The 25,394-nt window shown below is 39.0% G+C and overlaps 1 pseudogene; it reads right to left on the bottom strand.

The window, feature by feature from the left end:
• The window catches only part of LOC118857738, an 89,869-nt pseudogene extending 67,265 nt beyond the window's left edge, over positions 1–22,604 (bottom strand).
• Between the last annotated feature and the right edge of the window lie 2,790 nt (positions 22,605–25,394).

Below are 25,394 nucleotides of genomic sequence, written 5' to 3'. Positions count from 1 at the left end.
ACTCACTCGGCATTATATCATGTAGGTTTTTCCAGGTTATTATGAAGTCCCTATCATCCCCATTTCTTATAGCACAATAGTATTCCATTGCCTTCATATACCACAACTTGTTCAGCCATTCCCCAATTGATGGGCATCCCATTGATTTCCAATTCTTTGCTACCAAAAAAGAGCTGCTATAAATATTTTTATACATATGGGTCCTTTTCCCACTTGTGTGATCTCTTTGGGATACTGCCCTAGAAGTGGTATTGCTGGGTCAAAGGGTATGAACATTTTTATAGCCTTTTGGCCCTGGGACTATGACCCAGAACTGCATGGGTGATGCAACAGGGTCCTGAACCCAGTGCCAGCAATGTGTTCCCTGCAATTTCCTTTTTACCAATTGTCTAATCCTTGAGGGACTGAAAGCTCTTGTTCCCACCAATGCAGCTGTTTCTAAGAATAGCTGGTACCTGTTCTGTGCTCCTCCCTCCCAACATGAGACATACCTTTCCTGGCAATCTCCTAAGTTGCTTTTGAGCTGGAAAATTTTTTAACTTGACCTTTTGTTGGTTCTGCTGCTCCAGAATTTGGTTTGAGACATTATTTTAGACTTCTTTGAAGGGAAATTTGGGAAAGCTTGGCTGAGTGCCCCTTTACTCCCCCAACTTGGCTCTGCCTCCTCCCCATTTATTAATCAATAATTTATTAATCACTATGTGTAAGTCACTGTGCTAAGTGCTAGGCATACAAAGATGGCACAAGCCATCTTTAATTGCTAATGATATCATGGTTTACTTAGAAACTCTGGGGTTAGCTAAAACAGTAATTGGAATAAATAAGAACTTCAGCAAAGTTCCACACAATTCATCAGCATTTCTGTATATTGCCAACAAAATTCAGCATGAAGAGATAATTCCCATTTAAAATTACTACAAACAGCACAAAATATTTGAGAATCTACCTGCCAAGAAAGAGAAGAACCATATGAACAAAATTATAAAGCACTCTTTGCACAAATAAAGATAGATCTAAATGGTTGGAGAATTATTAATTGCTCGTGGGTAGGCAAAACCAATATAATAGAAATGACAATACTATCTATTAATTTAATTATCCAGTGTCATGCCAATCAAATTACTAAAAGAAAAACTTTATAGAGCTAGGAAAATAATAACAAAATTCTTCTGGAGGAACAGTTGAGAATACCAAAGGAATAAATGAAAAAATAATGAGGAGGGGAATCTAGCAGTGCCAGATTTCAAACTATCCTACAAAACTGTAAATATCAAAATAATCTGGTACTTCATAAGAAAAAGAAAGATTGATTACTAGAAGAGTTTAGGTATACAATAAACAGAAGCAAATTACCATAGTAACATAGTGTTTGATAAATCCAAAGATACCAACTATAGAGGCAAGAACTCATTATTTGCCAAAAGCTGTAAAGTGTCTTGAAGAAACTAAACAAAACTAACATCTCACACCATGCAGTGCAATAAACTCAAATGATTGCATTTTTTTAGACATAAAGGGTAATTTTAAAAGCCAATTAGCGGAATGTGGAAAAACATTTTCTGTCATATCTAGCAATGGGTAGTTATTCTGTTAAGCCCAGTCATGAGGGGAGGTCCCAACCCAGAGGAACATGGGGTAAAGCCCTCAGTCCTTGCTTTCTACTAGTGGGTGCTTAGCATCATGCTCCCTCACAGTAGGTGGAGCTAACAATGACCTAGTCTTAGCCTAGATATTAGTTTATGCTTTAGAGGGGTATGGGTACAGCAAGGAGGTCCAGATTCAGTCAAGCTTGGTTCTTTTAGGCATGCTGTCAATAAGTGGGAGATAATTCATCAATGAGAAAAAGCTTTTAATATGATATGGTAAATACAGAGGCAGATGAATTGGGGTATGGTGTGGGAGAGAGGGGCAGACAGAGTTGAAGCTTCTGTAGTACCAAATTTGCTTCCTGTCTTCTAACAAATTTATATATTATTACTTTTGTAGATTTTGCCTTCTCACCCTCTTTTCTGTTGTTCCTCACTCTTTGAAGTATCAATTAATGAAGAAAGCAATGAGGCCCCATGGTAGAAATTTCACTGTGTCCCAAATTCTACAATTGAATTTTACTCCTTGCTCCTTAATGTCAACTGGACAGAACTGGCCTCTAACCTGTGGGTGGCTGGAGCTGGATAGAGCAGGCTAGAGAGAGGAGAGTCAGGAATCAAATAGAAGTTTAATTTCAAAGTGGGGGAAATAGCTTGCAAGTAAGGATACATGTGCTGGATCCCCACCCCTAGGTAGGGGTCCTGCATTAGCGTGGCTAAACCTTGATATTTATGTCAGTGGCTACACAGTGAGTTGTAACCCTGACAAAGAGAGGTATCTCTTTACAAATGATCTCCCTGTATATCAACTTCTTGAAAATTAAATCCATTTTGAGGTCCCCATCTTTCATTCCCTCTGCCTCTATGGGAACGCTCTTCAATTGGACCCCTTCGCCCCCTTGGACTAAGACTTTCCATTTTTTCCCCTCCCTGTTTCAGTCCCCAACTTTGCCACTTCTATCATCCTCCTGTAGTCTTTCTTCTTACTAAGAAAGTAGAGGACTAATATTCCCTTCATTGTTCACCCATGGACTTGATTAGAGCACATTACACCTAGTCTTCCACCTCTCCTCTCCCCATTTAAGTATTCTACCATTCTGTATGTTAGTCCTTCGTTGAGGGGAAGTTTGAGATTTAGTTCATCATGTTTCAGAACTGCTCATATACCATCACTTCTCCTTTCAAAAATTATCCCTTGGTGAATTCTTTCAAAGAAATCTCTTAATCGTCCTGGTGTTTTTTTTTTTAAACTTAATAGATGTCTTTCTCTTTCTTTTTTTCTTTCCTTTTAATAGTCTGTAGAGGTGGAACAAATTATTTCATTATTTATTCTCTCCCTAGTATTTGTATTTATTGGTCTCTTGGGTGTTTTTACTAATCAGGGTGTTTGCAAGACAAATAGTTTACTTATTTCTGTCTTTTCTGGGGGGAGACAGAAATCCCTCAAATGCTGCTTTTTATTGAATGCCTATGTTTTTGTTGGTGCCAAATAGTCTCGTGTAATTTGATTTCCTTTTCTGTTATAGATTTTTAAGTTATACAATTTTTAATAAGTAAAAATGTGCCTCCTTTTCCCCTACCCCTGCAATTGAGAATGAAAAAAAAAACCCAACACATAACCCGTTATAAATATGTATAGTCAAACAAAACAAATGTTCACATTGGCCCTATTAAAAAAAGTTTCATTCTGTATTCACCTCTCTATCAGGAGTTGGGCAGCATGTTTCATCATTAGTTCACTGAAAATTGTGGTTGGTCATTACACTTATTAGTTTTCCATAATTCTCTCAAATTTTTTTTTTACCATATTGCTACCTTTGTATCTCTCTGGTTCTGCTCATTTCACTCTGCATCGATTTGCACAAATTTTCTCTGCTTTCTCTGAAAACATCTCTTTTATCATTTATAGCACAATAGTGTTCCATTACATTTATATACCACAACTTGTCCAGCTGTTTCACAATTTATGGATGCTTCCCAGATTCCTATTTTTTGTCACCTCAAAAAGAATTATAATATTTTGTTTTGCTTGGCACCAACCACCTTCTTTATTTACTTTCCCTTTAATTCACCTTCTTTTCCTTTCCCTCCTATTTCCCTGAGGAGTGAAATGGCAAAATGTATTCCAGTACCCAACTACCTCTCTCTCTCTCTGTCTCTCTCTCTGTCTCTCTCTCTCTCTCTGTCTCTCTCTGTCTCTCTCTCTCTCTGTCTCTCTCTCTCTCTTTCTCTCTCTCTTTCTCTCCTACCTTCCTCCTCTTTATTTATGTAGATGTCTACTTGTGCACCCAGATTATGTGAGATAGATTAATCTACCCAACAAAGTTAAGTATAATTCTGCACGAAACAAAAATAAACATTTTATAAACTCAAAGACTTTCAGGTTTTTGTGACAAAACCCCAGAATTTAGGTGAAAATTTAACATAACAGCTAGGAGAAATATGAGGTAAACATTAAAGACCAATTATAAGGGACTGAATAAGATAAAATTGTTTACTTCCTGTATGTGAAAATACTAGCAGTACCTTTATGAATGTCACTAATATTTGGGAAGTTTTAATAAAGAGTGTGGGGTGAGCTAAGTATGATGGGGATAATTCTAAAAAAGTAAAACTGTGTAGGGAGAGATAAAAAGGAGGAATTATCTCATACAAATGAGGTATAAAAGGAAAGATTGATACAGGAAAATAATCTAGTAGGGGGGAGGATGGGCACTGCCTGAACCTTACTCTCAACAGGAATGGGTTAAAGAGGAAACTATATGTGTGTGTATACATACTTATATACACATATATGTAATATGTGTATGTATACACATATATACACACACATATATATGCATGTCTATATATACATATATTGTAATACACATACATATATATTACAATATATACACATATCTATCTAGAAGGGTATGAAGTCTTCTAAATTTATAAAGAAATAAGAGGGCAAGGGGATAGGGTGGAGGGGAGAGGATAAAAGAGGGAATCTTAGAGGGGTAGGTAGGTTAAAGAATAGGAGGGCAAGGTAGCAGGTAGAAGTAAAGCAGAGGAGTGAAGAGGGATAGGATAAATAGAGTGAGAAGGATAGTGAGAAAAAATAAGAAGGATGAAAATACACAACAAGTAATTGTAGCTTAGAATGTGAATTGGATGAATTTACCCATAAAATTGAAACAGCAGATTAAAAAATTTGAATTCAATAGTATGTTGCTTCCAGGAAACATTACAAAAATGAGAGACACACAAAAAAATAAAATAAAGTACAGGAGTAGAATTTAGTATGTAAAAAAGCAGGGATAGTAAACATGATCTCAGACAAAGGTAAAGTTAAATTATATTTAATCAAAAGTGAAAAATAGAGAAACTATACTATGTATCAGCAATATTATTCAATATTGTTTTAGACCATCTAAAATACCTAGACACTATAAAATACTTGAGTTTATCCCTGCCAGTACAAACACAGGAATCATATGAACACAAACATAAAACACTTTTTATACAAATATACTCAGATCTAAATAATTGAGGTAATATTTATTGCTCATAGGTAGGTGAAGCCAATATAAGTTTAAAAATGACAATTTTACCTAGCTAATCTATTTATTCGATGTCATCCCAATTAAAGTGCTAAAAATTATTTTACTGAGAAAAAAACAATAAAGTTCACCTGGAAGGACAAAAGGTCAGGAACTTCAAAGAAACCAGGAGAAAAAAAATGATCTAAAGGAAGTAGATTTAGTAGTATCAGACCTTAAACTATATTATAAGGTAAGAGCATTGTTGAAGTGTAAAAAGGATAATTTTGATTATTTTAAATTAAAAATTTCTTGTATAAATGAAACCTATGTAGCCAAGAACAGAAGGAATGCAGAAAATTGAGAAAAAACTTTCATAGGTAATCTCTTAGATAGGATGTGAATGGATTGGAATTTTTCTGTGGTGTAGGAAATTGTAGAGGGCCAGCTCTGAGAAATTCCATTCTGGTATATAGATACAGGCCAGGTTTTCCCTGGGGCCTGTTCTTGCCCTTGGGCTGATAACTCGGCATGTGGGCTCTCCATACCCTACCTTGGCATACACGTGCTGCTCAGGATGACGGCTCTCCAAGCCTCCTTGGTATACACGTGCTCTCTCCAAAACCCCCATGGCACACACATGCTAAACACCACCTGTGGGTTTGTAACACAATATTGTTTATGGCAAAAGGGAACTAAGCATGAGGAAGTCATGTATTATAACAAATGCCTCACATGTGGACTTGTTGATTCTGCTTGCCTAAAAGGTATATAAGCCCTGTCCATCAGTTTAATAAATGGAGCTGTCCTTTACTCTTCCACCTGGCCCATGTTTTCTTTTCACTCTCTGCAGCATCCTTTTCACTCTCTGGTAGCCATGGCCTCCGGAGGCAAGTGGTGGCAGGAAATGATGAACTAGTTGATTTATAAAACACATGGAAAGTCTTGAACTTATGAAGGAAGATGGTATCCACCTTCAGAGAAACAGATGATAGAAGGAAATAAGCATAGTAGGGTCATATATATACATGCATGTGTGTGTCTGTGTATGTGTATGTGGGTGTGTGTGTGCATGAGTGTATATATGTGTATGTTTATAAATATCTATGTATATGTGTGTGTTTATAGATATCTATGTATATGTATATGTGTGTGTGTGTCTATATATATATTCCATGCTTAATTGTAACCTTCTTTAAGGGAGGGAGGAGAAAAAATTAAGTAAAAAGTACATAGCAGAGAACCAAAGAAAACTAACAAGGAAGCAAAGAAAATCTGGGCAACTTTGAAGTCAGTGTGTAGTATTTATTATATAGGTTTCTTGAAATGGAATTTATTATTTTATATTGAATCCTCTTTTATGATCTGCTGTGCATATGACAATTTTTTTCTTTTGTCACTTTGTATTTAAATTTAAAATTTTAAAAATGTACATAAAAAAGAAATAACAGAACCACTCCCAGACCTTGTCTAATTAAGCTCCCTCTATGATTCTTAATGATGATAGCATTCAGAGGGCCACGTATATCAACTCCCTGTATTTGAATATCAGCAGTTTATCATTGTTTAGTTCTTCATGATTGTTTGTGTTTACTTTATTATGTTTCTCTTCACTCTTGTGTTTGAATTTTTAAAGTTTCTAGTGCAGCTCTGGTGTTTTCATCATGTAGCCATAATGGCTTTTGTTTTCTTTGAATGGCTCAGCTTGCCTCATTGAGCCTCTGGACACTGTGGCTTGCTCTTCCGGGGCAGGAGGCCCGGGGAGCATGCCGGGAGGCAGACGGCTTCCTGTGTGGGGAGTCATGGGGCTGGCTGAGGGGAGGTGTTAGCTCCAGAACCTGGTCTACCCTAGGGGGAGGAGCCAACTCAAGAACCAATCGGCCCTGGTCATTTGGGCGGAGCTTGATGATGTCAGAGACCCTATAAGAGGGGAGAGGACAGCTTGAAGATTCTCTCTCTCTTTCCTTTTCCGGTTGGAGCCAGAGGCAGTTACGACAGTTACATCGTCAGTTACAGTTGCAGCTTCAGTTTCAGAAACAGACACAGCTGAGGCAGGAGCTGCCAGCAGCAGAGCTGATCTACGGGAGGAAGCTGAACAAAGACTTCAGTCCAGTGGGTAATCTTATTACCATCAAGGGGGAAACATGATTTTGCTTTACGCAATCATGTTTCTCTGTAGCCTCCTGGTTACTCTTTCAAGGCGTACTTATTGGGCCTGGAAGATTATGACCAACATATCAAAATGGGGTTGCTGGTTCATGGGTTGGTTACTGTTGAGCCTAAATAAATGTTTTGATTCTTCTGCCTTCTACTTTGAGAGTTTCTTCTATCCGGCGATTCCGAACCTTTCAGACATGTTTATGATCCTCTTTGAGATTATAAACTCTGCCCTCTTATTACACATCACATTAAAGGTCCTTTTTTTTAATCCTGTAGGATTGTATGCTGTTTTGCTGGGTAAGTTATTTTTGGATATATGACCATTTTCTTCATTTCGGGGAATATTATGTTCCAAGCTTTCTACTCCTTCAAGTGGTGGCTGCTGAATCATGTGTGATCCATTTGTAGCTCCTTGGTCTTTGAATTCATTCCTTCTGTCTTCTTGCAGTACTTTTTCTTTGGCCCAAACCACTCAGTTTTGGATATGATTTTCCTTGGAGTTTTCATCTGAGGTTTTCTTTCTTTTATACTGGTGGATCCTTTCTATTTCCATTTTGCCATCTTACTCTAAGAGACATGGGTGATTGTCTTTTAAAATTTCATGAAATATAATGTCTAGGTTCTTTTTTGTTTTGGTTGTCATGGACATGTAGGCCAAAGATGCTTAAGTTTTTTCTATTTGATCTATTTTCTAGTTTAGTTATTTATGTTATGAAATATTTTCCATTTTCTTCTACTTTTTTCCCAGTCTATTGACATTATTTTAACATTTCTTAATGCCTCATAGAGTCATTAGTTTCTATTTGTAAAATTTTAATTTTTAGGAGGTTTGTTGCTTTCACAAGGTTTGTACCTCTTGAGCCAAGCTATTAATTCCCTTTCTAATTCTTTCTTCCATAGCTTTAATTTCTTTTCCATATTTTTCTTCTTGTACTCTCATTTGATTGATAAAAAAACACCATGTTTAACTCTTAAAAAAAACTTTCTTGCTTCATCCTTTCCAAGAGTTCTAATTAAATTTGTGTCCAGGCTATATTTTTCTTTTAGGTTTTGTTTGTAGATGTTTTGGAGTCATTCTTTTCTTCTGGGTTTGTGTCTTGAATGTCTCTGTCACTGTAACAGCCTTTATGGCAGGATTCTTATTCGTTTGTTTGCTCATTCTTCAGAACTATTTTTTTTTTACTTGATGTTAAAGCTGTACTCTGTGCACTTCTGGAGAGAAGGTTTTGGCTGGTCATTCTGATGCTTTCTTGGAGTATTGGATGTTGTGTTATTTTAAGATAGAGTCAGACAGCTTAAGATGGGGACTTCAAGCTGTCAATACTTCCAAAGATCTGATCTAGGGCAAAGTTGGGTTACCTCCTCCTGGTCTGAACTCTGTAAGCTCGTAACCTAGATTAGAGTCTGCTGGACTCAGCCCTTATCAGCCATCTGGTTCAGAGTTATAAACTTCCTTTTGGTCTAGAATTTGTAACCTAGTTATTTCTATGTATATTTCAGCCTAGATTAGAAGCTGGAACTGAGATACTACTCTGCTCCTGGCTTCTGAGTCACACCACAGCTCCTTGTTTTTGAATTTGCTCCTTCTCAGTACATGACTCAGGGCCTTTTCCTACTTCCTACCTCAGAATGCTTCTCCTGAGTACCTCTCTCCTCCCTAGTGCTCCCTGCTTCTATGACCTGGAATTTGGTAGTAAGCTAAAAAGCTTCCAGTTGGCACTTGTTCTCATTTTGGTGCCCTAGTATGAGTATGGGTTTATCAAGGTATAGATCTGGGTCCTCTAGTGCATAGCCCCTCCCTATGCTGGAGTGCTCTATCTATGATGTGTTTCTGGCCAGACCCCATCCTGAGTGTCTGCAGACCTCTGTCTTTCTCCCTTTTCAGCCCTTTACCTGGGCTGAAAAAAATATGCATTTTGACTTTCTATTGGATTTTCCACTTAGGATTAGGTGCCATGAATTTTCTAAATCTTTTTGGAACAGAGGTTCCCAAAGTGGATGAAACCACCCCCGGGGGGTACTGGAATGATGCAGGGGGGGGTGGTAGTAACCTCAGGTGAACTTATGGGACATTGAATAAAAATAAGGGGGCAGTGGAAGCATAAGGAAAGAAGAGAAGAAAATTTTGAAAAATTATTCGTACCATATGTGTTTCATCTGTTGTGTAACAGAGTTAAGGTCATAGTGATTGCATTTTTCCAAATAAACACACAAAATGCAAGTTATAACCAATCAGTGGTCAAGTCTGCCAATAGGTCTTAACAAGCAAATGTTGGCAGGTGAGCATGCAGCACACTGTTGGGATGTTCAGCATGCATCGGCAGGAATATGTGGGTGTAATGAGTTGTTCGCAATACAATACTAAATAGTTACATGATGCAACATTGCATCATCAAAATTTCAATGCAAGAAAAAACCCACAAATTTACAATAAATTATTAAATTTAAGATGTGTAATTTAAAAAATATTGCATATTTTTTTAAAAAAATAACATAAATTTCAAAAACAAAACCATTAAAGGGTTAAAGAAAATAGATTTCTGGGGGGCACTGAGTAAATTTTTTATAAAGGAGGGAGTAGGCCAAATAAATTTGAGAAACTCTGGTGTGGAGGAATTTGGGGTGGGGAGTTCTTCTGCTTCCTGCTGCTCTGCCATCTTGGCTCCACCTTCCCTTTCCTTTGTATTTGAAGGTCTTTCCTTTGGCTACTCACAATTTTTATTTTTTGTTATTGGAATTTTTAAATTTAGCCACCATGCATCTTGGAGTTTGAAACATAAAAGTTGTTTGTTTACTTTTTTTTCCTTCTGGAGCAAATCTATGGATTCTTTCAATTAGTATTTCATATTCTATATTCAGAAGTTCTGGACAGTTTTCTTGTATTGTCTTGCATTGTAGCATTCATGTTTTTCAATCCGCTATGTTTGTCTGAGAGCCTTATCATCCTTAAATTGTCTCTATATGTCCTGTCTTTGAGATAAATGGCTTTTGCTTGTGTAGAGATGGATAGTATATTCTTTAAATTACTGCCTTTTGAGAAACCAAGCCATGATAGAGTAGGAAAAAATAGCCTAGTTCCCCCCTACAACTGTTCTGACTACTTTCTAGGAATACCAACCATGCAGTTATTTAGGAAATAAAAGAGTAACTACAGTAGGACATCTTTCTTGTCTCAAATCACAAACCACTAGGGCAAAAAATGTGCAATAGGTGTGGGCTAGAATCATAGACTCACAGCTAGGCCAGTAAAGCTGGTAGCCTCAGAACTGGTTTTAGACATAGCCAACAGTATGTAACTTCCAAAGGGGATGGGAGAAGCAACTAAGTGCCCAGACCTCCAAGATAGGTTAACAACATGAGGATGCCCAGAACTGAGCATAGACTCAACTTTCTCCCCATGAAGGCTGTCAGCATGAGGGTCTTTCAGAGGGGACTGGAGTGGCAACTCAGCTTTGAGGCAGGCTGGCAATGCATGGAAACCAAGAGCGGCCAGAAATGATTGCAGACTCAGCCTAGACCCTAGGCCAACAGTACTAGATTTCCAGAAGAGGTGAGAGTGTGGACTCAGTGCTTTGATCCTTAAGCCTTGGTTTGCCCAGGGCAGTTCTTGTACTCACTCACATAACCAGGACAACAATGTGGGAGTAGGAGTCTTCTAGAAGGTCCAGGATTGCAGATGCAGACCCTGGAGCTCTCAGCTGAGCTAACATCAGATTGTCTGGAGCAAGTTACTAAGAGAAGGACTAAACAAACATATGCAAAGAGCTACTATGATCTCAGAGATACCAAGAAACAAACTCAGAAGAATAGAGTAACTCCAAAAACAGCTGCAAGCAAAGTCTTAAAGAAAAATTTAGCTTGCTCATAAAATAATTAGAATTCCTAGAAGAAATGATGTCAGTTAAAAAAGGGAATTTAAGATGAGATAATTAGAATGATAGCAGAAAGAACTAAAAAGGAAAGGAGAATTATGGAGGAGAGACTTGGAAAGAGAATTAACAACTTAACACAAGAAATACAATAACTTACTCAATTAACATACTCTCTGAAAATTAGAATTGGCTAAACAGAAGTTAATGATTCCATGAGGCAATAAGAAAGGTTAACACAAAGTAAAAATATTGAAAAAATGAAATAAAATAGAAGGTATTGTAAAAAAACACCCCACAGTTGATATGGAAAAGAAATATAGAAGAGAGAATTTAAGACGCATTTTTTTTATCTGAAAGTTATGACAAAAAAGAGCCTGGATATCAAATTTTATGAAATCATGAAATAAAACTGCCCAGATTTTTTTTTAGAACCAGGGAACAAACTTTACAAATATAAAGAGAACATCAGTAATATCTTGAAAACAAAACAAAACAAGACAAATACTCTCAGGAAAATCATAGCCAAAACTGAGGTCAAATAAAAAATACTGTAAGCAATCAGAATTTAACTATTAGAATTGCAGTAATATTTATGCAGGTTTTATTAGCTACCACCATAAAGGAGCAGAGAGCACAGACAATAATATTCCAAAAGGCAAAGGATACAGGTTTACAAACAAGAATAGCTTACCTAGCAAAACTGAGCAATCTTATAGGGGAAAAATTGACTTTTAAAGAAATAAAGGACTTCCAATCACTCCTAATGAAAAGACTAGAGCTTAATAAAACCTCTGGAATATAAACATAGAAATAAAAAATATATATCAAAAAGATAAATGCAAGCAAGGAATTGGAAAAAGATTTTATAAGGGTAAAGTGTTTTTACTCTAATGGGAAGAAGGTTACGGGGGAATGATACAAGTATCCCTTAAGAACCAAAATATCATCATGGATCTTAAAGGGAATCAAATACCTGAGTGATTTTTATTATTTTTTTATATTAAAAGAAGAAAGAAAAAGGAAGGAGAAAAGGATTCACTAGGAAAGAAAAAGAGAGGAATGAAGAGACAAATGTTACATAATGGTGAAATGCAAATAGAAGTCTGCACAAATATAGAAGAGATAAGGAGGCCAGGTATCACTTTAACTTCACTTTAATCTGAACAGGAAAAAGGATTGTGGAACATGCTCACATACCCTACCCAAAGAGTTTGGGGTATAAATAAATTCGTTTCAGGGGTTGGGGCAAAGCCAAGATGGCAGCCGGAAAGCAGGGACTTGCTTAAACTCTCCCCCAGGTCCCTCCAAACACCTATAAAAAGTGGCTCTGAACAAATTCTAGAGCTGCAGAGCCCACAAAACAGCAGAGGGAAGCAGGGCTACAGCCCAGGACAGCCTGGATGGTTGCTGGGAAGGGTCTATTGCATGGCGCTAGGAATGGAGCAGAGCAGAACACAGCATGGGCTGTGCCAGGACCAACCAGACTGGGAGCCAGGCAGAACAGTCCGTAGGGCCCTAATTATTGAGCTGTGGCAGTTACAAGACTTCTCAACCCACAAACTCCAAAGACAACAGAGAAGGGTAGTGGGAAAAGCTGCTGGGACAGAGTGAAAGGAGTTCAAGGTTGGCCACTGCCCTGGGGGTGGCGGAGGTGGTGCAGGTCTGAGACAGCATCCAGAGCTCCAGCTGTGATTGCTTCCAGACCCAGGCCCACCCTGTGGGAGGAATTAAGAGGTGGAGTGCAAAGCCTCCTTTGCCCTGCCTGGATCTGGGAAGCAATCCTGGTTGGTGGATCTTGGGGGAGAAGGAGCACTGGTGTGGCAAAGTTTGCTGTGTAGAAGTAGCTCTGAAAACAGCAGCACAGCCCCTAAAACTTGGGACAACATACTCTCTACAGCAGTCATACCCTGACAAAAAGGTCAAGGGTCAAGTAGTTGGCCGGGAACATGAACAGGCAGTGAAAATGGTCTCAGATTCAGACTCAGACTTTGGAATCTTTTTTCTGGTGACAAAGAAGACCAAAACATACAGCCAGAAGAAGTCAACAAAGTCAAAGAGCCTACATCAAAAGCCTCCAAGAAAAATATGAATTGGTCTCAGGCCATGAAAAAAAAGGATTTGGATAAGCAAGTAAGAGAAGTAGAGGAAAAATTGGAAAGAGAAATGAGAGAGACATGAAAAAACCACAAAAAACAAGTCAATGACTTGCTAAAGGAGACCAAAAAAATACTGAAGAAAACAACACCTTAAAATATAGACTAACTCAAACGGCAAAAGAGCTCCAAAAAAATGAGGAGAAGAATGCCTTGAAAGCCAGAATTAGCCAAATGGAAAAGGAGGTCCAAAAGACCACTCAAGAAAATACTACCTTAAAAATTAGATTGGAGCAAGTGGAAGCTAGTGACCTTATGAGAAATCAAGATATTATAAAACAGAAACAAAGGAATGAAAAAATGGAAGACAATGTGAAATATCTCATTGGAAAAACCACTGACCTGGAAAATAGATCCAGGAATAATAATTTAAAAATTATTGGACTACTTGAAAGCCATGATCAAAAAAAGAGCCTACATATCATCTTTCAAGAAATTATCGAGGAGAACTGCCCTGATATTCTAGAGCCAGAGGGTAAAATAGAAATTGAAAGAATCCACCAATCACCTCCTGAAAAAATCCCAAAAAGAAAACTCCTAGGAATATTGCCACCAAATTCCAGAGCTCCCAGATCAAGGAGAAAATACTGCAAGCAGCCAGAAAGAAACAATTTGAGTATTGTGGAAACACAATGAGGATAATACAAGATCTAGCAGCTTCCACATTAAGGGAACAAAGGGCTTGGAATATGATATTCCGGAGGTCGATGGAGCTGGGATTAAAACCAAGAATCACCTACCCAGCAAAACTGGGTATCATGCTCCAAGACAAAATATGGATTTTCAATAAAATAGAGAACCTTCAAGCTTTCTTGGTGAAAAGACCAGAGCTGAATAGAAAATTTGACTTTCAAACACAAGAATCAAGAGAAGCCTGAAAAGGTAGACAAGAAAGAGAAATCATAAAGGACTTACTAAAGTTGAACTGTTTTGGTTACATTCCTACATGGAAAGATGATGTGTATAATTCTTGAGACCTCAGTATTAGGGTAGCTGAAGGGAATATACATATATGTGGATAGATAGATGGATAGATAGATAGATAGATAGATAGATAGATAGATATAGATATAGATATATAGTTATACACAGAAGGCACAGAGTAAGTTGAATATGAAGGGATGATATCTAAAAAAATAAAATCAAATTAAGGGATGAGAGAGGAATATATTGAGAGAGGGAGAAAGGAAGAGACAGAATGGGGTAAATTATCGCACATAAAAGTGGCAAGAAAAAGCAGTTCATTGGAAGGGAAGAGGGGGCAGGTGAGGGAGAATGAGTGAATCTTGCTTTCATCGGATTTGACTTGAGGGGGGAATAACATACACACTCAATTGGGTATCTTACCACACATGAAAGTAGGGGAAAGGGGATAAGAAAGGGGGGACAATGGAAGGGAGGGCAGATAGGGGGAAGAAGTAATCAAAAGCAAACACTTTTGAAAAGGGATAGTGTCAAGGGAGAAAATTGAATAAAGGTGGACAGGATAGGATGGAGGGAAATATAATTAGTCTTTCACAACATGACTATTTTTGGGAGTGTTTTGCATAATGATACATGTATGACCTATGTTGAATTACTTGCCTTCTTATGGAGGGTGAGTGGGGAGTGAAGAAAGGAGAGAATTTGGAATTCAAAGTTTTAAAAGAAGATGCTCAAAAAAGGTTGTTTTTGCATGCAACTGGGAAATAAGATATACAGGCAACGGGTCCTAGAAATCTATCTTGCCCTACAAGAAAGTAAGGGGAAAAGGGATGCGGAGTGAGGGGGAGTGGGGTGACAGAAGGGAGGGCTGACTGGGGAATGGGGCAATCAGAATATATGCCATCTTGGAGTGGGGGGAGGGTAGAAATGGGGAGAAAATTTGTAACTCAAAATCTTGTGGAAATCAGTGCTGAAAACTAAAAATATTAAATAAATAATAAAATACAATTAAAAATACACAAAAAATAAATTCATTTCAATAGAAAAAATATGAGGAAATAGAGAAATGCGACTGAAAGGAATAAGAAGGAAGATAGTCTAGACAGGGATAAATCAAAAGCAAAAGAACCCCTAAATTCAGAGGAGGGATCATGAGAAGGTATTTAAGGTGAAAGGAAGAAAAAAAGGAAGGAAGAAAGAAAGAAAAAGAAAGAAACAAAGAAAGAAAGGAAGGAAGAAAGAAAGAAAGAAGGAAGGAAGGAAGAAAGAAAGGAAGGAAGGAAGAAGAAAGAAAGAAAGAAAGAAAGAAAGAAAAAGAAGGAAAGAAAGGAAGAAAGAAGGAAAGAAAAGAAAGAAAAAAGGAAGGAAGAAAGGTAAAGAAAGAAACAAAGAAAAAATGGAAGAAAGGAAGGAAGAATGAAAGGAAGGAAGAGAAAGAAAAAAAAAAGAAAGATGAGAATCCATTATTAGGATCTGGGTAAATGGAAGAGAGGAAGGAAAAAAAAAGTGGAAGCTATCTACATCAACAACATTTGTGCAGAGCACAAATTTCTTCTATTTGAAGAAAGGATGGGGAGGAGAGACGAAAAATAAAAGAGAATAAGGTGGAGAAAAATGCATAACATTAAAAAGATTTTGCACAAGCAAATCGAATGCAGCTAAGATTAGAAGGTAGGAATGAAGTTTCATTTCCCAGGTATGTAAGGAAATAACTGAAATTTGTAAGAATAAGAGACATTACCCAACAAATTGTTTGACCGTGCTTTATTTGTTACAAGAATTTTGTGCCTCTTTTTTTCCTAGGGGGTGGGGTGGGAAAGAGAAAAAAATACTTAATTAAAAACAATTTAATTGTTGCCTTTCACCTAGATTGTCCTTCTTTTGCACATATTTGCATTCTTAAATTGTTCATCTCTTTTTTTTCTTTCTTGGAGACACCTGACATTGAAAATTCCAGTTTTTCCATTCTGTTAATTGCTTCTGCTGTGCAGTCCATAAGTTCTGCCATTTCTTCCCTTCTATTTTTTTTTCAGGATTCTCATTTCTCTCAAACCATTCTGGAACATCTTGCTTCAGTTCAATGCTCTTGTGAATCCAAAATATTTTGTGTTTCATTAGTGTTAGCTCAATTGCCTTGGTTTTACAATATTTACTTGGAAGGGCTTATGATCTTTGGATATTTTGAAAATTAACTTACCTTCTAATTTTGGTGTTTTCTCTGTAGAATTTTCTGCTTATGTTCTAGGTTTTTAATTGAACTCTCTTTCTCTTTAGAGCTTTGTTTTTAGCTTCTTCTCCTTATTTCCCTCTGTTTTAAATTTTTCTTTTCACTCCTTTCACTTTGACGATGCATTTATCTCTGTCGCTGGACCATAGTGCTATCTCTACTTCCTACCATATTGGGAAATTTACTTAAATTTGGCCTCAGTCCAAATTCCAACTGTCTTCTAGGGGAACAGGACTGGCAAAAACAGAATGTCAGTTTCCTTTCCATCAGGCCTGGTGCAGCCCTACATGTTGACCCTCTACCCTTATTCTTCCATCTTTTTACCCCCTCCCCCATTCTCTAGTTCTCTGGCTGTGCTGAATTAACTTCTGCTGATTTTTGTGGGTTTGCATGAGGATGGGATCTGTGTTCTTGGCAACATATCTGCTATCTTAGGATCTCCCAATCCTGTGGGGATGGAAGGTCTATTCCTCTCACCTCCATTTATTTCCTCCACTCCTTATGTGGTGAAAATACAGTTTTTCCTGAAAGAGGAGCATCCCTCTGTAGATTCCAGAGCATGAGCCTGGAAGTAAATTTGTGCACCCCATCAGAGCATGGAGGCTCATGGGAGAAGGATGCTGAGTATGTTAAGGACTGGCATTCTTCAATGTTAATTCATATGGTCATTACTTTTTTGGGTTTCTTGCTTTTCTATCTTGTGGATTTATCAGTAATTGCTCTATCTTGGGTGTATAATTCATATTTTGAGGACTATTTGAAGAGACTAGATAAAACATCTAGTCTTCCATCTTATTAGTCATGTGATCCAGATCTACTTTAATATTTTAATCCCCACTCTTTAGAATACAGTCTTATTTTTCAAGCACCTGTCAGAAATTTTCACTGTTGATGTGTACATTTCAAACTCATTATATCTAAAACCAAGCTTATCATATTCCTACAACTTCCTTCTGAACCAACTTCTCATAAATATAAAAATAAAAATTGTATCACTATTCTAGTCAGCTCAGAACAGAAATACATTTTTTTCATTTTTCTCCTTCTTCTTTGCCTATCACATCAAATCCTGCTCATTCTTCCACTCTTTGCTCTTCTATTCCCATTGCTACCACTCTTTTTCAAGCCCTTAATATCTCTTGCCTGAGTTATAGTGAAAATCTCCCAGTCTTCAGGTCTTGCTGTCTTCTGGTTCTTCTATCCCTAATTCATCCTATATCATACTGATGATTTCTGTTGTGATCCTATGTATTTCATGAATTTAAAATCATTATTCTAAGAAGGGCTCCATTGGCTCCACCAGGCTGCCAAAAGGTGTGCAAGACATAAAAGAGTTCTGGAGTCCCTGAACTCATCCAATTCCTTTATTTTACAAATGAAGAAACTGAGGTCCAGGGAGAGTAAGTAATAGCCCCAAGATCGTGTACTACCACATCATTATGTCTGTTATAAGTGGAAAATTCTACAGAGGCTTTCACCTACTTGTTATTGCTTTAAACTCTCCCCTCATTCCCTGAGAAATGAAAATGAAATTAGTCCCCTAGCTACAACTTGTAGGAATCACAATAGACTAGAGAACCCCATTAGAGATGTACTTGAAAAAGAACTTGACCTTGTCACTGAAAGCAGTGGGCTGCTTATTTAGACTGCATCCATTTTTCACTTTTGGAGGCTCACAGATTTTTCCTCCCTATGACTGCTTTCAGAGTATAATGTGCCAGTCTTTCCTGGGACAAGGCAAGGCAATCTACTTTCCAATATACTCTTGAAGCAGTGATTTTATCTTCGGAATTTGGAACTGTCAAGCTTGATGGTGCATATCAATGTTTAATTTAAGTCTGTTTATGAGACTTGATGTCATCTCTGTGCTACAGAAAGGGCAACTGATTCTATACATCGCCTTGGTGACATGAATATAAATTTTTTTTAAAAATACGCGCTCATAAAAACTTCCTTTTTCTGGACAAAGTAGCATTCATTGCTTAAACTAAAATCTTATTTTCCCTTAGTTTCCCAAACTCAAATTAAAAGCTAACTTTATTAGATATAAAGAAATTTCCTTCTAGGAGACTTTCATTGCCCTCTTCTCCCTAGGCGGGGAGGTTGAGTGGGTGAGGACAGCCTGCCTTTGGAGGCTGTGGAATAGAAAGGCTATTTCATTCTTGCCCACAGAAATTCCCCATTCACACAGAGCTTTTTCAGGTTGCAGGAGGCAATCTGTTCCTGGATGCCTCTTGAATTTTCAAGAGCCATAGAAAAGCAGTGAAACAAGGAGGGAGATACAGGTAGTAGCCGCCAGCTTGAGGCACCCCTTCCTTGAGCTTACCCCCATACAGATGCTGGGACTCATTGGTCCTGAGTTTGGGTGTTTATTCTCAGATCTGGAGTTGAGAGTACATATCTAAAAATGCATAAAATACTAAAATGCTTCATTTATTAAAAACCAACAATAAGTACAAAGACTCACCAGCCTCCTTGATTGTAGCAAGGCTGCTGTGAGGGAGGAAGTTCAGGAAAGGGCTGCAAGAGATGAGAACATTTCTCCACTAACCCCCTCTAACCCTATAGAGAATCTACAGAAATGACTTGGTTATTTTAATTGGTATATAAGAGGTTCAACCCTGGTGTCATATCTCAACATGAGAGTATCCTTCTGGGGAGATAAATCAGGAAGAAGATATAACGTGGGAGACAGCACTAGGAAGGGGTCATGTTATCCTGGTTGGCTTTAGTTAAGGCCAATCACCCTGTTGTCAACTTAAGCAGAAACATGAGAAATGAGTTATTTCTCTGTTGCTTTGATTTCGTCTTTAAAATAATCAGTGCTTTTACTTGGAATCCTTCCCCTCTCTTTTCTACCTCTCAAAATTTTACCTGTTCAAATTCAGTTCAAGCCTTTTATCTCCTCTAAAGCCTGCCCTGACCATGAGGATTTTAGTGAGCTCTTCTTCCTCTGATCTCCTATGGCACTTAGCTATTGCTCCATGAACTCCTTTTATATGGTATTAGCCATTAATTTCATATGGTACCTTTCATATGGTATTAGCTATCTTTTTAGGGGGTACATAGAGAGGTATACTGGAGTTAGATTAGACCAGTTTAGCTGATCGTTAAATTTTAAACATTAAATTTTAAACCTCAGAGATTAGCAAGTGCTACAAATCACAGCTTGCTTTTTTGTTTTGTTGCTTGTGTAGACTTAAGAAAGTGATAGAGAAAATGCAAATGAAGTAGATTAAACATAAAATGTGTCCTACGTATATATTTTTTTCTTATGGGGGGCATATGCTTAACATTTACCACCACAACACAAAACTATATATATTTTGTAAAGGAAGGAATTCTGGTCTTGATGTTCTGAGGATGTGGGTTTGAATTCAGCTTCTGATGATTATAGGATATGTGAACAAGCGGCAAGTCACTTAAGTTCTCTGAATCTCAGTTTCCTCAGCTGTGAAATAGGGATAGTATAAGCACCTACCTCACTGGACTACTGGATGAAATGAGAACCTGTGTAAAATGCTTTGCACTCTTCGTTATTATCACTAGTTCCAAGGGTAGGGATCACATCAAATTCTTTGTGTCCCCTAAATCACCTTTCACAGTCCCATGCGTATAGAAAAAATTCCAAAAACAAAAAATTCCAAATTAAAAAAAAACATTTATTGCCTGATCATTGAGCTTTTGCTTGTTGTTCAGTCATGTCCAATTCTTTGTGACACTATCTGAAGTTTTCTTGGCAAAGACACTGGAGTGCTTCGCCATTTCCTTCTCAAGTGCATTTTGCAGATGGGGAAAATGAGGCAAACAAGGTTAAGTGACTTGCTCAGAGTCACACAGCTGTGTCTGAGGCTAGATTTGAACCTAGGTGTTGCTGACTCCAGGCCCAGTGCCCTATCCACTGTGCCAGGTAGCTGTTCCATCATTGGGCTAGTTGTCTTCATTAATCTCTTATGTCAATACTATTCCTTCACTAACCTCACCTTACATTCTGGCTCTGTTGTTTCTATACTGCTGAATGAGGACCACCAACACAAGCGATACCTTATAAATCTAGCTCTCCTCCTCCCACAGCTCATCAGAGCCCAAGTCACACTGCCCTAGTTATTGCTCTGTTTAAGATCACACAGCTATTAAGTGAAAGAACCGAGAGTTGAACATTGGTTTTTCATTGGTTCTCTTCCTTCTCCTGGTTCCCTAGGGCACAGTGAATTGATTTTCTAAGAGTATGGAGCAGATGAACAAAGGGAGTCGATTTGGCATGTGGAACCCAGGCCATAACTAATGTATACTTGCAACTAGGATCCTCTCCTTCACTTTTTTTCTTTAACTTTCTTCCCCAAATGCTTTCATGGACATCATAAAGAGCATTATAGAAAGAACAACAGATTTTTAATTTTATGTTTTCCATATAATTTCATTTATTTTATTTATATTTTATGAATTTTTATTATGAATATTATGTTGGCTGAATTTGGTTGTTGATTTGAAATTTTGGTTGTTGGTTTGAATTTCATGTTGGTTGAATTCCATAGGCTTTGAATGCAAATTTTAAAAATTCCTTATTTTTTCTTATCCTGAGTAATCTCTGTAACAAATCAAAATGTGTACTTCCCACATACTTCTAGATGCCATTTTTATTGCATTCTATTTTGGAATTTCAGTTCCATTAAATTTACCAAGCATTAAGTACCTACTATGTTCAAGACACCATGCAAAGTGGTGGCAATACAGTATATAATGCAGAATCTGCTCTCAAGGAGCTATCAATATAATGAGAATAAGCCATGCATATAGCTAACCTTGATGAAAGGGGGGACACGGTAGGTACAAAGTAAAAGTGATGGTTTTTTTTTAACTCTTTGTAGGACATGCCTCGTGGTGATCATCTGAATGTAATTTTCATTGTAATTCTAGATTCAAGTTACTCAGATCTTTAACAAATTACCTACAGTACCATACATTCTCTATAATATGTGTATGCATGAGAAATTTCTTTGGAATATTGTTCAGTTGCTTTCCCCCTTCTTCACTAAAGTCTTGCTTTGATGCTTCATTGTGGACAAACTTGGTTTCTCAAAGGCTATGTTAACTCAAATTCTGGAAGCAGCACAAATATTTATATAGCACCATGCTGGAAAGGCTATGGTGTGGGTCTGTTGATGAATTGTATGTCAGTCATCCAAAGATCAGTCTAACTGTATTTGGGGAGGATTAAAATCAGCTTGCTTAAAGGGGTGAGGAAGGGCAGGGATGGGAACAGAGAAGCGAGCACAGGGAGGGAGAAGGGAAGAGATAGAGAGAGTTTCTCTCTCCCTTTTGACTGGAAGAGAGCAGATTTATAGGGGGGGGCTTCATCACAGGCACCCTCATGTTTGTGGCTGTAACTGGGAAGTTATAATTTTGGTCTATGTGTTTAAATACAGAACACTGGGACTAATAGTCACTGATTCATGTTTCATTTTCAATACAGCTGTTCTGATATGGTGAACTGCATGGTTTTAAGTGGAGGTTTCACTCTTTTAAGAGGTACCATGCACATATTTTCCCAAGTCCTCTAGGTAAGGATGGTTAAGCCGAGAGAGCTGGTGAGTACTTGGGTCCTCTATGTTAAGAGAATTAGACACTAGAATTCATCACTGACTAGATTGGATATTTTTTTTTCAGGGCAGAGGAAGTAGCTTTATTGTCAAGACATATTGATTCTTTCCATCCTCCTAAAAGCAGAGCCCCTCAGTATGGGGGTGGGGTGGGGTGGGAGGGCTTAGAGGTCACTGACATCTGCAGTTTTAGGAGAGACCAGAGCCATTAGGGAGGTTAGACTAGGATTTCGGGAATGTAAAAGACACCAGTTTGATCAGAATACCAGGTTGGAACATGGGACAGAAGGTGGAGAAGGAGAAGGACTGGGGGGCATTAGACACAGGTGTTCAGAGACAAAGGTCCCAGGGGCTCAGAGCTGGGGAAGGAAGCATCCACCACAGGGTCAGCGGCTAGGCCAGTCTCACCTGCCAGGCTAGCCTGGGGTCTGGCCAAACTCCCCTGCCTCTCACAGTCCTGGGGCCCAACAAGTCCCTCATTTCCATCTCACCCTCACGCATCTCCCTCAGAGCGAGGGCCCTGGCCACCAGAAGCCCTTCAGCAGACTGCAGTAGGTCCATGAGCCGCAGTCCCAGATGGCCAGCGGCAGGGAGAGGTTACTGGTCTCGAGCTGGATGACTCCTTGGTAGCAGCTGCTCTCCAGCGCGCAGGGGACGACGGGCGGTCGGGGCAGGATTACGGGGTTGCGCAGGCCGGACACTGGAGCGGCCCAGGAGCAAAGGCGCCGCTGTGGGGCGGTTTGGAGCCGGCCGACAGGCTCCAGAGCGAGGCCGCGGCCTGCTGGTCGTTGCACAGGTCCATGGAACACACGTGGTTGTAGAGCGTGAGGCTCACTTCGGGGGGCTGCCGGTACCGGGACACCCCGGTGCTCTGCGAGCCCGGCGGGGTGCAGCCCTTACTGCCGAAGGAGGCGACCACGGGGCCCGTGCGCTCGCGCAGCAGCGTCTGGTGGCACGCCTCCCCCTCCTCGCACTTCTGCACATCCGAGGCTGGGGTGCCCGAGCTGGGGCTGGGGCTGGGGCCGGGGCCGGGGCCCAGTTGCGTCAGCGGCACCAGGTGGCAGCGCAGCGCACAGGAGGAGCCACAGGCGGCAGAGCGCGGCGGGCAGACACAGCCTCCTGGCCGTGGCCTCCTTCGCAGCAGTCTGAAGCACGCTCTAGATAGGATATTCTCTCAGGTAACTGGGACAGGATTAAGAAAGAATCACAAAATCTCTTCAAGCACTTTAGGAAATGAACTATCTTATCCTGGGGATACAAGGAAAAACATGTAGAAATATATTATCCATATGGGCAGCTAAATGGCACAGCGGATAGAGCTTAGTGAAAATGGGCATCCTTGCTTCACACCTAATCTTATTGGGAAGGCCAGGAAGATTCATCATCATGAATTCATGTATGGCCTTGGACATTTGCTAGTTATGTGACCCTGGGCAAGTCACTTAACCCTGTTTGCCTCAGTTCCTCATCTGTCAAATAAGCTAGAGAAGAAAATGGTAAAACATTCCAGTATCTTTGCCCAGAAAACCCCAAATGGGGTCGTGAAGAGTCAGATGTGACATCACGTTAAGCCCAAAGGGGGAGGAAGAAGAGAAGAAAATAAGAAAAATCACTTTGAGATCCATGCATCCTAAAGGACACAGCGGGCAGGACAAGTTAGAATTAATGGAAGGAGAGAGGTGGAGGGGTGGGGGGGCAGTGCTTGAGAGAGCACAAGACTAACTGCCCTCATGAAACCTCATCTCCAGCTATCCATATGATCCCTTAGGAAAACACTTTGCAAAAAGACATTTTAAACCTTTCAGTAGCAATGACAGTAATCATTCCTTTCCATCCTAAGAAGTATTATGACAGTTCAGAAGATAATGGACATCATCCAGGTCTGGAGACACCTGTGTTTCAGCCCTGTTATCTAATATTCCTAGTGAGTAATTATATCCCCCTCTAATGTGCGATGGCTGGAATTATTCTGTCATGTGACATGCCTTTCCCTACAGATCAAGCACCCGTGCCGATGTAAACAGCCTGAACCATTAATTGGACATGAGGTGTGGGCTGCAGTATGTGTTTTTCCTCCTACAGAGCAAGGGAAGTATTTCTCCAAGATGATATGGTGCTAAAAATACCATAACTATTCCGTTATTGTTCTTCCTGATGAAGCTGGGAGGGTTTGCCCTTTGAGGTCAGACTTTGAGAAAAATAGCCCAATTGTTGTGTGGAGAGAGAATGAGAAACAGACTTGGGAGGGAACCCCCTTGCATTTTCACTGAAAATGGTTTTTCGTTGTTCTTTCTGAGAAGCAGACTTCCCAGTCCAGATATTCAGTTTTGCTTAGTAGCTTTAGAAATTCTGTCTTCACTGAACCAGTGAGCTAACTTTAAGCCCTAAGGTTCTCTCTCAGCAGTGCTGTAGTAAAAATCATTTATGCTGCACAGTCTTTCCCCACATTAGAGTCCTTTTTTTGGAGTATATAGCTCCTGCCCGAAGGTACCTGGGCTCATCTGGAAAATAATAAATAGTCTCTATTCCATTTACAAAGTACTGCAGAATGAATACTATCATTCATCTCAAGTCTCCTAACTCCAAGTCATAGGATTATAAATCTGGAGCAGGAAGAGACCTCTGAGACCATTTAGTTCAATCCCCTTCTTTAATTGATTAAAAACAGAAGCTTAGAGAAGTTAAGTGACTTGCCCAAGGTCACATGGGTAGTAAGGGGCAGAGGCAGGGTTTAGATCTATGTCCTTTGACTCGAGTCAGTGTTCCTTTTAGGGAACCACATTGATTTGTAGTAACAAATAGGAAAGAAAAGAGGTTAACAAGACCCAATGAAGCTAGAGTGTTTAGGTTTTACCTTTTGATTAAAATGACTATTTTAAGACCGATGTCAAACATTTTATAGGCTGATTATATCTATATCTATGTCTTTCAACCTACATACACATATAGGTATGTGTGTATATGTATCTGCGCATGTATATATATAAATATATATACACATGTGTGAATGTATGTGTGTATGTACATGTGCAGGTGTATATTCCTTCCCCGCTCCCTCAGGAATCTTTAAGTTTAGTGCTTCCCAATCCAAAATGTAAGGACAGCTAGGTGGCACAGAGGATAGAGTGCTATGTCTGCAATCAGGAAGACTCATCTTCACAAGTTCAAATCTGGCCTCAGATACTTACTAGCTATATGTCAAGTCACTTACCCCTGTTTGTCTCAGTTTCCTCATCTGTAAAATGAGCTGGAGAAGGAAATGGCAAACCACTCCAGTGGCACCATCAGCTCAGTACCTCCCTTCAGAGAATGGATTGGTCCGCTCCCTTCTGGGTTACAATCTTCCATATA

The sequence above is a fragment of the Trichosurus vulpecula genome, chromosome 7, assembly GCF_011100635.1.
Source record: "Trichosurus vulpecula isolate mTriVul1 chromosome 7, mTriVul1.pri, whole genome shotgun sequence".
NCBI lineage: Eukaryota > Metazoa > Chordata > Mammalia > Diprotodontia > Phalangeridae > Trichosurus > Trichosurus vulpecula.
The sequence above is the reverse complement of the archived record's forward strand: the minus strand, read 5'-3'. Positions and strand labels throughout refer to the sequence as shown.